At 35.7% G+C, this 17,014-nt stretch overlaps 1 pseudogene; it reads left to right on the top strand.

Annotated features, from left to right (window-relative positions):
• Positions 1-15,297: 15,297 nt before the first annotated feature.
• On the top strand, positions 15,298-16,251 carry LOC123862162 (large ribosomal subunit protein eL8-like; annotated as a pseudogene).
• The last annotated feature ends 763 nt before the right edge of the window (positions 16,252-17,014 follow it).

Genomic DNA, 17,014 nt, shown 5'->3' with positions numbered 1-17,014 from the left:
ATTGAGTTGATCAAGACTTTTGATTCAAATGGCGGGTGTCCAGGAGAAGGGCACTGACAGACACAGGTATGTTAAAACATGGAAAGCCGGTAGGATCATTTTGTTTATTGGAGCAGCAAGGTAGAAGACAGGTTTACCCCTCTGTTTGAAGAACGTTACCTTAAGCAAATCTGTTGCATCTTATTGCCTTAGTTTCTTCAAATAGAAGGCACAAGCTCTTTTCCTTCTCAGGGAGAATGGTGTTATTATTGATTACTGGCTCTTCACAGTAAAAAATAAAATATGTAGTGTATTAAATTATCTATATATATATTAATCTTATTTTCTAAATTCTCATTAACAAAATCTTTTTAAGATTTAACACTTTTGTTCTCAGGAATAGAAGCATCTACTAAAATATTTTAGAAATGTCTTTTGCCACTTATTCATTGTATAAATATGAGATTGTCAATACCCTAATTGAATGAAATGTTACATTTCTCTTTATAATTGCACAACAATTGGATATTCTGCCAGAATTTAATTTTCATAACACTGAATAACTGCAAATCTCTTAATACCTACTTAAACAATACGTCCTTTCATAACTACAATGCTCTACATAAACAAATACCTCAGAGTAGAACATAAAAGACTCTTGCAAGTTGAACAGGTCCTAGAAGTCAAAGTAGGTAGCTATTTTTTTCCAAAATGTTAGTATCAATTTTCATATGTTGGGTACAAACTGAATAAGTAAGAAAAACTAGATAGGAGCATGGAGTATATATTATGTCAACTGCATATGAAATTTCAGATTAAGATCCATGTCATTTTTGTGAGCTAAAGCAAACTATGATTCATATGTATGTCCTCTGTACAATAATATTTTTACTTTTCTTACCTTACCTAAAAGTTATAAAAAAAAACAAACCACCAAAAACATATTGCAACCTGATGCAAGCTATAAGGAGGGGTGAGGAAGTGATACCTAAGTACTTGGCTCCTGGGTAAGAGGAGGTAAATGGTCTCTCTATACACGAAACAACTGAAGGGGGGACACTAGGATATTAGATATTTTGCAATATGCTGTAAAAGCTCCCATAGTAAAGTGCTCCTGTAATCTGATCTATCTCTTTCTTTTTTTATTAGTAAAGGTGAAGTACTGGCTGGCTTCCTTGCTTATATAACTATTTTTTGTGCCTTATCTTCAGAAGGTATCAGCGCTGCTGACTTAAGTCATGCTGGTTATCATTTAGCTCCTGCCCTTCCTGGAGGGGTCTTGACCAAAAAAAATAGGGAATTTTAGATAAATGAAATTTATGCTGACTCTCCCCACAGTGGCGTTTACTTTAAAGTCTGATTTAGAGAAAGAAGACCTATTTGGGGAAGATCTCTGACTTCTGTGATTTCCTTAATAATCATCCCTCAGGTTTCACTGGCTTTAAGGGATTTTATATGGCTTTATTTGAATACCAGTTGAGTACAAAGAAAAAGCCTGAGAAATACCTCTTCCAAGGATTTCCAGCCCTGATGGACTTGAGAAGAAAAGTTTTTAAACGTACCAGGTTTAGTAATTAAAAAAAAAAAAAAAAAAGCTCCATTCATTCTCCTTAGCAATCATTTGAATAATAGGAATTTTTCCCAAAAAGATCCATGCAGATTAATTGGATAATTTCCGTGAGGGAGGAATTGAAATGGCAATTCAACTTCAGCTTCAATCAGAAACTCTGTGATTCTTTAGCCTGATCTTTGTTGCTTCATAGGGTTTTTAGCTTGTTAAGGAACCTCTGGTGCCATTACACAATTTTGTGCTGTGTAAAAGCAGGGACCCCAATGTTTGGGCAATTCTACAATCTGACTAGAGTTTCGGGTTTGCTTCCTAGAAGGAGCTTTGTTATATCTAAAGTGAAGTGGCTTTAATGAAACTCCATTGCTGGTGGCTAAAGGGCTTCCTGTGTCTAGTTAGAACATGGAGAGGAGGTGAATTGAGACCCTTCTCACTATGCCCCAGGGAAGCATCATTAGCATCCAGGAGAATTTGGTTTCTGGAGTTTTCGTTTGCACAGATTCCATACTGTGTTATCCATTGCCAGTGGGATAAAAGGGGAGGTTTTTGAAGAGAATTGATACCATGATTCTCATATGAACAATGCTTCATGTGATAGGCATGACCAATCTAAAGATAAGTGTTTCAAAAGGAAAGAAAAAGTTAATTCTATTCTAGGGGTAAAGCATAACAAGACCAGAAAGATATTAAACTTGGATGAATTTATATCATAGGTATTAATTCATAACAATAACAATAGTAACAGCAACAAAATATCCTCATCAGTTATTAGAGACCATTTGTGAAAAGGTACTCCAGATTTGTGCAATTGCAATCTCTTATTTATCAATGAAACTCTTGGTTTCACATAAACATTTAGTCTTGTCCAATTGCTCCCCATCTGAATAAGGTAAAACACACATACATTTACACACACACATATACACACACACAATCATTCATCTTCAGAAATATTTGAGGGTTCACACAGAAAAGAAATGATTTAAAATATTTGGATGTGACATTCTTTGTAGGCTAGTATCCTATTTCACAGTTTCAACTAAAGCAGTCCTTTAATTCATTTCACCAGATCCTAGCAAACCATCCTAAGTAGTTCTAGATAAATGTATAGATAATTTCCCAAGTGTTACAGATTTCTTCATCAGGAAGTACTTTTAATAATTATTCTAATTTTTAAACAACATTTGATTCTAGTCTAATTCAGTCCCATTGAATGTGAACTGATTGTGATTGAATATAACTGATTGTTGTTTGGCCTTTAGCAACCAGTTGCATTAATGAATTGCCTGAGGAAGTTGTCCCTCAGTTCGTCTGTAGGTATACTGAAGATTCAGTTGTTATCTTATTAATCACATAATCATAAATATGCTGTCTTGCTTTCTTCTAACTCATGAACATAGACACAAGAAAAAAAATCTAGAAACCGCTCAGGGGTTTGGAAGTCTCATTTATATTCTTTAGTAATAGACATGTTTATTATGTTGGTCAGGGCACATTTTTCCATCAGCACCCACATGTCTACCTTTACTCAGATGTCAGTATGATACATGATGGTTGCCCCACTGTGATAAATAGTGAGAAGAATAGATTCAAGAAAAGTAAATACTAAATTGTCATGTGTCCTTCCAAATATGTGAAAATACATACAGTCAAATTTGACCTCAGTCAATTCTGACTTTCCAATTCAGCGTGCTAGTTAGGAGGCATACTTTCAGAGTTTCACTTCTCAGAACTCCCTGCTCACTTCTAACATTTTGACTTATTCAACTCAAATAATGAGTCAAAAATCAAGAAGCAATTAAACTGAGTGCAATTGAATTCAGTATGCCAGTCTTTTATTCAGGTCAGAATAGAAATGAAAATTAGAGAAAGTGCCAAATTTGATCATTGAAAAAGATAAAGCCTAAGATTTTAACTGCTGTATAATAATTTAAACCTTAAACTCTTATAGACATAATGTTTTGAAATATTGATTTTTTTTTTAGAAAAATAAAAGCTTTAAGCAAGTATAATTTCATATTTTTCTTGTCCAACTTCTACTATACTTTATACCCCATATCACTCACTGGTCATCTACCCTTCAGAACTCTTCCAGATTAGTCTGACAATATTTTCATAAGTTAACATGCTCAAATACCTGTCCCCATCACGTATTTTTCATAATCACATACTGCCAGATGCAAACTTTATTATAATACCTTCTTTATCTACTGTTTTCAGAGAAAAAAACGAATCCACTTTAATACATTTTCTTTATATCCTTCTAATTTGGGGCTCTAATTTGGTGGTATAGATGGATATACCTAAACCCTTACATATTGTAATTTAAAGCCCACCAAGGAGGAAGGAAATTTACCTTTTAACTTCTTAAAAGCATCCAGAGATCCTGACATACTGTATTCAGAGCAGTAGAAGTAAGACTAATAACTTACTTTCACTAGTTATAATGGAGGCCAGAAAACAGTGAAATTACATTTTTTGTCCAGTGATCCAGTCTAGATTCTATAAACACAGAAAATATTCTTCATAAATGAAGTCTCTACTTAGAGACAGTTTCAAAAACTGAGCAGATCCATATTAAAGAAATAACTCAGGAAGTTCTTCAGAAGGACAAAAGTAAGGGTATGCAAGAAGAAATATAAAACAAAAAAGAAGTGAATATATGGGTAAATCCAAATGAATGTTGACTATCTAAGTCAGTAATACTAATATCTTATGGGGTTTAAAATATGCTTATCTAACATAATATGTAAGACCTCACTACTAAAAATTGTAAAACACTATTGAAAGAAGTTAAAGAAGAGTTAAATAGAGTAATATGCCATCGTTACCAATTAGAAGACTCCTATTGTTATGTCAATTGTTACTTAAGAAGACCTCAAATTCACTAGAATCCCAATCAAAATTCCAGAAGATTTTTTTTTATGTGGAAATTTAAAGACTGATTCTAGTGTTTCTATGGAAACACTATCAAAGTAGCCATGCAGAAGAATGAAGCTAGAGGATATACACTACCAGATATCAAGACTTACTATAAAATTACAGTAATTAAGATTGTATTGGTGTTAGGTATTAGGCACAAGGATTGGCACAAAGCCACTGCTACAGTTCTGGAGGGGAAGTATATCTTTACAAATAAATGGTGGTGAATTAATTGGATAACTGCATGAAAAATAGGAATTCTTCCCTGCTTTACACCAAGTACAAACATTAGTTTGGAGTATATGGGTCATATAGAAATATGGAAATTAAAAGTCTAAATCTTCTATAAGGAAACAGAGGCAATGATATTAATGACTTTGTGATAGGCAAATATTTATTATATAAGACGTAAAAAACTAACCATTAAAACAAAATTATATAAATTAATAGAGTGAAAATAAGTCAGAAACTAAGAAAAAATATTTGAAATGTCTGTGTCCAACAAAGGACTCAAATTCATAACATATTTGAGATTCCATAGGAAAAAAAACAGCTCAGTTTTAAAATGGTCAAAAGAACAGGCACTTAAAAAGCAAAAATATCCAAATGGATAATAAGCATATTAGAACATTCAGCATTATTACTAAGTAGTGAAATGAAAACTAAAATCACAATGTTATGCCACAACATACCCATAAGAATGACCAAAGTAAAAAGGATGGGCAATACCAAATAATGGGAAGAGTGGATCAATTATAAGTCAACACATCATCGATGTGTGTATAATTGGTACAAACACTTTTGAAATATACTTGGCAATATCTAAAGATAAACATGTACTTAGTAAACATCCAACAATTCCACTCCTATGTGTATTCCTAATGGAAATTGAGTGATGTACACACACAGACACACACACACAAGATAAATAGCTGGCTAGAGGAAAACATACATACATATGTATACATGGGCATGTATACATGCATACATATAAACAATCACAGCACTGGAAGAGGCTTCTGGGCAAGAAGGATGGAGGAGATATAATTAACTTTACAGATAGAAAAACTGAGGCACTGAAAGGTAAGGAGATAGATCGTGAATACTGGATGTCTGGGGAATCAGGGACAAAGGCAAGTACTTCCAGACTGTGAGTGATATGAATATGAGTGATATGAAAAACAAGATTGGTCTTGCTTTCCACTGGCCTTGGCCCTGACCCTGGAACACAGCTCAGTGACATATTATTAAATGCATGAAGCAATAGATCATCTCTTTATGCCTACAAACCCCAAATTAAAGCTTGTAGAAATAGAGGTAAACAAGATGAAGCCAGAATGAACAACTCAAGGTGAAAGTGGGAGGGAGATAGTAATAATTTTCCTATTCCATCTATTCCACATCCCACTATAAGACCTCCTCCACAAGGTCAATAAAGAAGAGGGTAAAGTGGAACAAATGTATTGTCTAGATGTTTGGGGAAAGTGGTGCAAAGCTATTTTTTAAACCATATTAAATATGTGGGGAGGGGCGCCTGGGTGGCTCAGTTGGTTAAGCGACTGCCTTCGGCTCAGGTCATGATCCTGGAGTCCCGGGATCGAGTCCCGCATCAGGCTCCCTGCTCGGCAGGGAGTCTGCTTCTCCCTCTGACCCTCCTCCCTCTCATGCTCTCTGTCTCTCATTCTCTCTCTCTCAAATAAATAAATAAAAATAAATAAATAAATAAATAAATATGTGGGGAAAAAACTATCTGAAACCAAATTGGTTACAGTAATTCCCTCTCAGAAAATACTTTGAATATTATATATTTCTGCAGTGATGAAACTTTTTATAAGAAGCACTTTTATATTTCATATAGGTTGCAATAAAAAATTTTCTTAAAAGACTAATATATGTAGAATTTTATGACAGCAAGAGCAAGAATGCAGAAAAAGAATAAATGTTATTAAGATTTTTTTTTTTAAGATTTTATTTATTCATTTGACAGAGAGACACAGTGAGAGAGGGAACACAAGCAGGGGGAGTGGGAGAGAGAGAAGCAGGCTTCCCGCCGAGCAGGAAGCTCGATGCGGGGCTCGATCCCAGGACCCTGGGATCATGACCTGAGCTGAAGGCAGACGTTTAATGACTGAGCCACCCAGGTGTTTTTAAATGTTCTAAGGCCTTTACTTTGTCTGGAAAGTAAAAGTATCGATTTACATTAGTCTTTAATGTAAATATTGTATATTGTAATATCTAGAATATTGTAATATCTAGAATAACCATTAAAAGAGTAGTAAAAAATGAATATAAGTAATAGCATGGGAGAAATTGAATAATAAAAAGTACTCAAATTTTCCATAAGAAGGCAAGAAAGGAAAAAGAAAATGTGCCTAAAACAGTCGGGACAAATAGAAAACACATAGTCAGATAGCCGATTAAACCCAAATATATCAGTGGAATTATTGGATCATATGGTATTTCTACTTTTAACTTTATGAGAAACCTCCACACTGTTTTCCACAGTGACTGTACTAGTTTACATTCCCACCAACAGTGCATGAAGGTTCCTTTTTCTCCACATCCTTGCCAACACTTGTTATTTCTTGTCCTTTTTATTTTAGCCACTTTAACAGATATAAGGTGATACCTCATTGTGGTTTTGATTTGCATTTCCTTGATAATTAGTGATGTTGAGCATCTTTTCGTGTATTTGTTGGCCACACTATATGGTTTCATTCATATGTGGAATCTAAAAAACAAAGCAAATCAATAAACAAACAAGAAGCAGAATCAGACCCGTAAATACAGAGAGCAAACTGGTGGTTTCCAGAGAGGCGGGGGGCCAAAGGTGGGCAAAATGGGTGAAGGGGAGTGGGAGATACAGGCTTCCAGTTATGGAATGAATAAGTCCTAGGAATCAAAGGCCTATAAATATAAATATAAATATAAATATAAATATAAATATAAATAAAAGAAATATAGTCGATGATATTGTAATAACACTGTATGGTGACAGATGGTAGCTGCACTTGCGATAAGCGTAGTATAACATAGAGAGAAGTTGAATCACTATGTTGTACACCGGAAACTAATGTAACTTTGTGTCAACTATACTCAAATAACAAATTAAAAAATATATCTCAGTAGTTATATTAAATTTAAGTGAATTAAATACTCTAAGTAAAATATAATTATTTAACTAGGTTAAAAAAAACCTGTATGCTGCTTACAGGAGACCCATGTTAAATGTAAGTTTGTAAAAAAGTTAAAAGAGAAAGGGTGTAAAAAGACATACCATGAAAACATCAAAAAATGTACAACTGGTGTAACTATATTTATATCAAACAGAGTAAAGTTTAAGACAAGTAGTTTTGCTATAGAGAAATTCCATAATAATTCAAGTGTCAATCCATAAAGATTTTTGAATTATAAATTTTATGGATTTATTCAAATGAGTCTATTCACATAGACTTCTTGGCAAAATAGTAATAAATAATAAAATGATAAAGGTCCAAGATTCTTTCTTATGAAGTGAAGTATTTGGGCAAGGCAGATATTTTTCCTATGCAGAGTGTTTTTCCCACTTGATTCAAAGCTGTGTTCCCAAACATGGAGGCTGGCATTCTTCTAAGTGCTAGATGCATTTTATATGTATATGATTTGTCTCACCATATTAATTATAAGATCTTTGAATATGGATCTTGTTTGTAATTGTTTGTATCTTTCACACCATGTAGCAGAGTACTTACACATAATACATGTCCAAAAAATAATGGCTGATTGACTAAATAGATAGAAGTTTGTGGTATCTTCCATGAGATCTGCTATATTTCTCCTGCCATAGAGCTTTTAAAATCTCTTTTTTTGTTTTATAATAATTAGCTGTGGCTAGACACAATAGGTATTATATTTTCATATTATGGATGAGTTATATTGATTGGTCATTAAAACATCCAGAAATTAGAAAGGGCTTAGCTTATAAATAAACAAAGTTGATTTTCAAAGCTACTTTTTCTATTTCATTGCATGTAATATCCAATACAATAATTATTGTTAATTTCTATGTTTTCTATGTTCACTAAACATAGGAATTATAATCAGTTCTCAACCAGAATTTTACAGCTCTTCTACATCTTCTCTATCCCCAACGTCTCCTTCTCAAAAGGCCCTTTCTTAGTCTATAAACTAAGTAAAGTCGTACCCCCAAAACAAAAACTGAAAAAAAGAAAGCAAAGACAACAACAATAAAACCTTACTTTTCAACCCAGTATTCTCCTCGGGAATTTTTCATCCACTCTGGTGGAAAAAAAAAAACCTCTGTATTCATTGTCTCTTTTTTACTCCTAGAAGCTTTGCCAACAAGATTCTGTTTCCAACAGTGTTAATGCCGAACTTCCTACACTCCTATCTTTTTAGTCTTTTCCCTAACCAACCTGTCCCTTGAAACTCTCCCCTAAATTAATTCCCATTGTCCTAAAGTTTCCTTAGATGCCTATTTTGTTTTATCTATTTTTTAGTTTACTAAGAAAGCTCTTTTCACTATATCTGGTCCTTCTAAGCAGGCAGACCGCCAAACTTAGAGGTAGAATTCTCTTCTCTTCTCACCCTTCACAGACTCTGTGACCTCATCAGCCCTGGCAACATCATGTATTTATTTCTATGTGAGTGATTCCCAAGTTTCACTTATAACCCTGCACCTCTCTCTGCCTGCTGAACACTGCATTACAACTGTCTTACTAATTTTTTTTGAGTTTTCAATTGGTTTATTTTTTATTATGTTATGTTAATCACCATACATTACATCATTAGTTTTTGATGTAGTGTTCCATGATTCATTGTTTGCGTATAACACCCAGTGCTTCTCGCTCTATGTGCCCTCTTTAATACCCATCACCAGGATAACCCATCCCCCCACCCCCCTCCCCTCTAGAACCCTCAGTTTGTTTCTCAGAGTCCATAGTCTCTCATGGTTCATCTCCCCCACCGATTTCCCCCCCTTCATTTCTCCCTTCCTGCTATCTTCTTCTTCTTCTTTTTTTTTTTAACATATAATGTATTATTTGTTTCAGAGGTACAGGTCTGTGATTCAACAGTCTTACACAATTCACAGCACTCACCATAGCACATACCCTCCCCAGTGTCATTCTACCTTTAAAATACCTCTTGAATTTTTATCATTTTCCCCCCCAGTGTCCCTACTCTAGTTCAGATCTAAAATATCTCTCATGTAATCTAATGTCAAAAGTTATTAAAGAGGGCACGTTCTGCATGGAGCACTGGGTGTTATATGCAAACAATGAATCATGGAACACTACATCAAAAACTAATGATGTAATGTGTGGTGATTAACATAACATAATAAAAAAAATTGGGAAAAAAAAGGTTACTTATTTTTCTGGCCTTTAGCTTTGCATCTCCAAGCTAGCATCAGTAGAACTTTATTTCCCAAGGTGATTTTTTTTTTTTAATAGAAGACTTATATCAAGAGATATTCTTTGAAGAAAAAAAAGTAGGGGTCAAAAATATTTGACCCTTTGCTGCATGTTAGAACCTGTTTGTGAAGAATTATAATAAATATTAGCACATGAAGGGTGGTAGGAAGTAATATATTTAAGAATATAGTATTGGAGGGATGCCTGGGTGGCTCAGTTGGTTAAGAATATAGTATTGAATCATATATTCTGTAGAATACACTTGGGTAGAAGCTGTGCTGAAGTTGCTAAAGTTGCTTCTTCCTGCTCTTCGTCCCCAGTCCAACCCTCCTGCCTCTGCCCTCCAAGGCTCTCACTGTACCATCTATCACAGGCCATTTGGCTCATTATCATTTCTTAAGAGAGAACGATCTGCCTCATTCATCTTTTATTTTTCCATATTGCCTATCATGATCCACTCTACCCATAAATACTGAATGTTTCACAATTTGGGGTTAAGTTTTCTTCATAGATTGATTTAAAAATAATACCTTACTGTTTTTGAATTTTAGGATTTTTTCATTAATATTTAGTGATCTAGGCATTATTCATGATTTTTTCCATGGAACTGTCAGATATTATGAAAAGCTCTTAATCCAGACCACCAAAAAAGCATAGTGTAAATTTCAGAACATTAAATAGTTTCACACTAAACTGAATGAGTTAAACGTACTCCCAAAGCACCTAAAACTCTGGAAAGAAGTGACTTACTTACTTTCATGAACTCATTAAGTGCTCATGATACTCTAGGCTTTTACCAAAAATAGAGATGATTCAGTCTTTTTCTGAAGAGACCATCTTCAGTTTCTATCTGTTATTATTAGAATACACATGTGGCTTATTGGTATCTGCCACCCCTGGGGGACAATGAAGCACATCACAAAGAGAAAATATTGGCACAACAATTGTCTCCAGCTAAAATTGCCTAAGAAACAGAAGTTGCTGTCGAATAGGGTGACGTATGCTGGCAGAGTTATGTGAGAAGTTTGAATTGCCTCTTTCTGCATTATGTCTAGCATGTCAAGCACTTAGTTTCAGAGGGGTAGATCTGGTATTCTATCACACCTTTTAAAATTAGCCCAAGGTAGCCCAAAGCAACAAGTTTCCTGATGGTAATACCATGAGTATGTAGGCAAATGTGGTGATATGATGACTTTGCTAAGAGTGGTAATGATTGTTAGGACTAGAGAGGCTTCTGATTTCTTCCTAAGCTATGACATGATATTTCTCTTCTAACCATTTATCGACTAAAGATACTGTTTCTATGGTATGGATTGGAAATGCCTTTTCTTTTGAAAGACTAAATCTTTTCTTATATGAGCATCTTTAACTATTCAATGGAAATCAAATCAGCTGTGAAAATGAGGTTAATTTTTCAGTCTTGAACATGAGAAATTAGATATTTAATCTTGCTGAATTCCTAATGGAATCCATGAATCTAAATCTTTTTATGCCATTACCTATTTACTGCAGAGCTCTGGGGAATAGGAAAGTTTAAATGCTTCAGCCATTTCTTTCAAAAAACTTTCTTGTGCATTTTAAATCCATGGAATTGCAGGGGAAGGAAAATAATCCTCCTGTAAATTAAGTCATGATGGTCTTGATGATCGGGTCAGACCAGCTGATAAGCTCTCTGTAGGAATGCAGCACAGCAATCGACTGTCATAAAGATTAACATCCATTTGCTTAGCTAATGAGTGCCACATGCACAGCATATCCAAAGCTCAAGCTTTAAAAGGTTGTATCCATTTTTATCATCACATCTGGAAGCACATCCAGTGTGGTATACAGCTGCATGACTGATTTTCATGTTTGTGGTTTGTAATCAGTCTCGTTAATTTTTAGTCATATTCCATATATGCTAGTGTACTTGGAAATATATATTATTGGACAGCTGGAAAAGTTTCACTTTTCAGGTGTTTATAAATGCATTTCAGCACTATTTTTCTTTCTCTTTGGCCTTGAATGGTTCTCTCTTATTAATTTTGATGTGCATAGTATCTTACAAAAGGTAGTCCTTCATAGGTGATAATGCCACAAAGGTTTGCACAGGGATTGCTTGAAATAGACATTTTCAATTACAGAAAAGTCTCATGACCCCATTTGGCCTTTTTCAATGCTATTAAAATAAGAAAAAAAGGAAATGCAGTCACAAAATGTTAAATGTTTAAAATTAGCCTTTGCTATATTTTGCTTTGAAATACCTGCATGTGTACTTTTAAAGATGTCTGAATGATGTGTCATGTTATGTTGAGTATCTTCTTTCAAAATAAATCCTGCCCCTCAAGGATATCTATATCCAAAGTAGCTATGCCGTAATGTAGACTATAATAGCCCTTCTGTGCTAAGAAGAACAGGGATAGAAATAGATACTGTATGACTAAATGCTGATTGACAGCTCCATCACAGGCATGGTACTTCTTTAGCTAAACTGCAATAAAGAGACTTCATATCGCACCATTCAACAGATAATAAAATAGCGTAAACAGATGTAACCTTGTGGAAAAAAATTGTCTACCCGATTATAGTGATAACAAATTGTGCATTTACTTTTTAAATATCTTAGATAAAGATCACAAAAGTAAATGTTGATTCACAAGGCAAACTTCGTTCTCAATTATCCTTTTAAATGTTGTTTCTAATAGAAAATAACATTATATCTGGATACTCTTTAAGTACATGAAGGCAAAATATTTTCTTAGGATGTGTTAATTTTTTAAATATAAATACTGATTGAAGTGTCTCCAAGTTTCAGATTGGGGACAGCTTAAAAGCTCCGACAGAATGCAACTTTACTTTGAAACCTCTCAGAGTTTGCTGCATTGGTATATTATTGGGGTGGGAGAAGACCTGAAGAACTCTTGTCATCAGAAGTTTTATAAGAAATAAGTAGGATCTTTAAAAAAAAAAAAAAAACCTTTACTACTCACAGAATCATACATGACAATGAATGGCATCATTATAATGAGGAACATAGACTCATCTACATGTAGCCTTGGAATCAAGGAGCCCTCACGAACTCCTTCTCAGTTGCAAGAACTTGTATAAAAATTGAAGTGAAAAATAACAATTTAAGTCTCTAGAGTTGACCATACTTAGTCACTTTGTAACATACACACTATATACTTTTGAAGTTATTTCCCTTTGATTTCTTTTAATTTTATTGTTATTACTCCTAATAACTACATCTCTAACATCATCAGGAGTTACCACTGGCTCAATCATGACCCACATACTCTGTATAAATCATCTTTCATCCAAATTGATGAGAGATTTGGTGCAAAACACGTGTGATTATGTCCATTTCTGATTTCATTTCAGTCTGATGGCATTACTTTTCCATGATCTTTTTGTGAGTGCTGAGTATTTTTTCAAACAGAATTTAACAAGTTCTATCTGTTTTGATCCATGTGAGGTAACTGAATTGAAATACTCTCAATGATAGAGCAGAAGGGAGTGTAATCAATGGCATCCACACAGAATCCTTGGGACATATAGAGTTTCTGAATCTCTGAATTCAGCAATGCTGTCAGTGTTTTGGCTGGCAGCCTATAACCCCCTTTTAACCTGAGCCCAGCTTACTCAGCAAGCTATGGCAAATGACTGCTGAGCTGTTACTTTCTTATTTCAAAATACACCTCCAGTTGAGAGAGGGACATGCTCTTTTACATATGGTATAGGATTTTGTTTGGGAACTCAGTTTTCTGTTATGAGTTTTTTAAAGAAATGTGCAGCAACAGCAGTGGCAAAAAAAAAAAAAAAGTCAGAAACTTTGGAAAGGACGGAGGGAGGGTGAACTCACAGAAACTGAGATGCTGTATTTGTTTTGGCCAGGCACAGAGAAGTTGAGAAACACTCTGTAGGTGGGCCAACAAATCTATCATGTAGGACAGGGACTACAGAGTTCTGAGCTAAAGTTCTTCCATCTAGCCTGTAATGCCACCACCACTCACAGCCAAACAAGAGCAGCTTTATTCTATTGTCCCATATGTTTATATATCTAAAGAAGTAGTAGTAGAGGGTTGCTGAAGAAAGGCAGGGATTGTACTGACCCTGTGTATGAGAGGGTAGGTAAGGAGGAGGGAGGAGAAGAAGTGATGGAAGTGGGGAGCCATCTTCTAAAGAGTGATGATGACAAGCACAGTGACCACAAATTCCCCACACTCTGGGAAACACCAGTGCTTCCAAAACTAAATGCTGAACTGAGTCAAGTAGAACATTCAAGTAATATACTTCATTCATTCATTCATCATTCATTCATGCTACAAATATTTACTGAGAACAACCTGTGTTTAAGACACTCTTGTAACACTGTGAATATAGTGCTGAACAAGAGGCAGACCTTGCCCTCAAGCATACAATCCAGTCAGGAAACATACAGTAAACAAGTAAATACACAGTATATTTCAAGCAGTTTCAAATGCTGTTAAGAAACATAAAGGAGGATAATGATACTGACAGTCTCTGGTGGGGAAGGTAGACAGTATTTCCTTATTGGGTGATCAGTGAAGGCCTGTCTGAGGAGCTAGAATATGAACAGAAATATAAAGTTAGGCAGGGAACCATGTAAAGATCTTAGGAAGAATTTTCAGGAAAGAGAGAATAGCAAATACAAAGGACCTGAAGTAAAAATAAATTTTGTGGCTAGCATTAAAGCAAGAGTGAGAACTAAGCAGAGAATGAGTGACAATCATGGTAGAAAATTAGGCAAGGGTCAGAGTACACAGGGTTTCAAAAGTCATGGCAGTGGGTTTGACTTTTATCATGAATGGGATGAGAAACCATCAGTAATTTCTCTGTAGAGGAGAGATATAAAATTGGTTGAAATCTTTAAATGACTCCGAGGATTCTGGTCTGAGCAAATGGATGAATAGCAGCATTATTTGCTGTAGTGAGGAACGCTAGAGAGGGTGGGGAGAGGTGAGAAAAAAAGTTCCAACTTAGATTAAGTGTGTGAATGTATTAGATGTGTATTAGACAACAGAAAAGGAATGAATGCTAAGTTGGTAACTGAATATCAAAATCTAGGTCCCAGGGGACAAGTCTGTAATGGTGGAAAAGATTTAGACACCATCAGCATTTACATATATATTTAAGGTCATGGGGCTAGAAGAGTTTGTAGAATGGCTGTAGATAGCAAAGAGAATACCAAGAACTGAATCAGGGCTCTCTAACATAAAGAAGAGGACCCTGCAGGGGAAATGGAGAAGAATCAGTAAGGAAGGAGGAAAAAACCAGTGTGGTGTCTCATAAGTTAAGTGAAGAGAATATGCCTACAATGAGGCAGTGGGCAACTCTGTCACATTCTGCAAAGAGATCAAGTATGAGGAGGACTGAGAACAGATCATCGGTTTTGGCAAATGATAGGTGTTAATGATGTCCTGGACAAGGTTTCAGTGGAATAGTATGGAAAAAAGCCTGATCGGAGAGGCTGAGGAAAGAATGGAAAGTAAGGAAATGATGAAAACAAGATTGGAGTCTTAGTTTCCTCATTAATAAGAAGCAGAACTTGACCTCCTCCAGCAGCCCAAGATACCGAAGGGGAAGAAGGCGAAGAGGAAGAAGGTGGCCCCAGCCCCTCCTGTCATGAAGAAGCAGGAGGCCAGGAAGGTGGTCAGTCCTCTGTTCGAGAAGAGGCCCAAGAATTTTGGCTTTGGACAGGACACCCAGCCCAAAAGGGACCTCAACCGCTTTGTCAAATGGCCCTGCTACATCTGGCTGCAGCGGCAAAGGGCTATTCTTTATGAACACCTAAAAGTGCCTCCCACGATTAACCAGTTCACCCAGGCCTTGGACTGCCAGACAGCTACTCAACCGCTTAAGCTGGCCCACAAGTACAGACCAGAGACAAAGTAGGAGAAGAAGCAGAGATTGTTGGCCTGGGATGAGAAGAAAGCTGCAGGCAAAGGGGATGTCCCCACTAAGAGGATGCCTTGGTGGAAAAGAGGAAGGCTCAGCTGGTAGTGATTGCACATGATGTGGATCCCATTGAGCTGGTGGTTTTCCTGCCTGCCCCGTCTTGTAAGATGGGGCCTCCCTACTGCATTATCAAGGGGAAGGCCTGGCTGGGACGTCTGTCCTCAGGAAGAACTGCACTACTGTTACCTTCACACAGGTCAACTCGGAAGACAAAGGAGCTCAGGCAAAGCTGGTGGAAGCCATCAGGACCAATTACAATGACAGATACGATGAGATCCGCTGCCACTGGGGAGGCAACGTCCTGGGTCGGAAATCTGTGGCTCGCATCGCCAAGCTGGAAAAGGCAAAGGCTAAAGAACTGGCCACCAAACTGGGCTGAGTGGACGCTGTTGAATTTTCTGTACATAAAAGTAATAAGAAGTTGTCTTTCAGCCAGTGTCAAAAAAAAAAAGAGAACTTGATCCAAATAATCTGAGATTTCTTCTATCTGGACGTTTTTCATATTTTTATCATGAGTTTGAGCTCTTTTTATGCCTGCCATTTTGTCAATCCCTGAATTCCTGGTTCATTTCATGTTCTTCCATTGCAATTAAAAATGAGACAGAAAAGTAATGAACATTAGCAGTTTCTCCCCAGAACTAATTTTTCAATTTCAGAGATCAGGTAACATCATTACCATCATTACCTGTTAACCTTTGCCAATAGTTTTAGGCTGTTATTTTGGATTTGTTGCCCTTAAGAGAAAAAATATTTTCATTTCCTAATGTTCAGTATTTTCTTAATAAATTATTTTCAGAAAACTACTGCCTTAAGGCACCTCTGAGAAGAAATATAATAATTGACAATATTGCAAGTAAATTTAAAATATATCTAATATAGCCTAAGAGGAGTTAATAAGATGCCTTTCACTTCTGATCCAAAGTGGACAGTGGTTGCAATGATTAGACGTTTTATAGTTATCTAGAAGATATTCCCATCTTGGTAATAGGAATATTCAAGTCAGTGAATTATTTCCAGGGAAAGAACAGAATGAAGAACTCTTGTTTAGGTATATCTCTTCTATATACAAAGCTATAAAAACAAAGCAAAACAAAAAACAAACCAACTCTGGCCATTCAAGCAATAGTTCTACTGTTACTACTACCACCACCACCACTAATAATAATAATGAGTA

The sequence above is a fragment of the Mirounga angustirostris genome, unplaced genomic scaffold (assembly GCF_029215605.1).
Source record: "Mirounga angustirostris isolate CCGP_5_RB_7025 unplaced genomic scaffold, mMirAng1.0.hap1 SCAF_9, whole genome shotgun sequence".
Lineage (NCBI taxonomy): Eukaryota > Metazoa > Chordata > Mammalia > Carnivora > Phocidae > Mirounga > Mirounga angustirostris.
The sequence above is the reverse complement of the archived record's forward strand: the minus strand, read 5'-3'. Positions and strand labels throughout refer to the sequence as shown.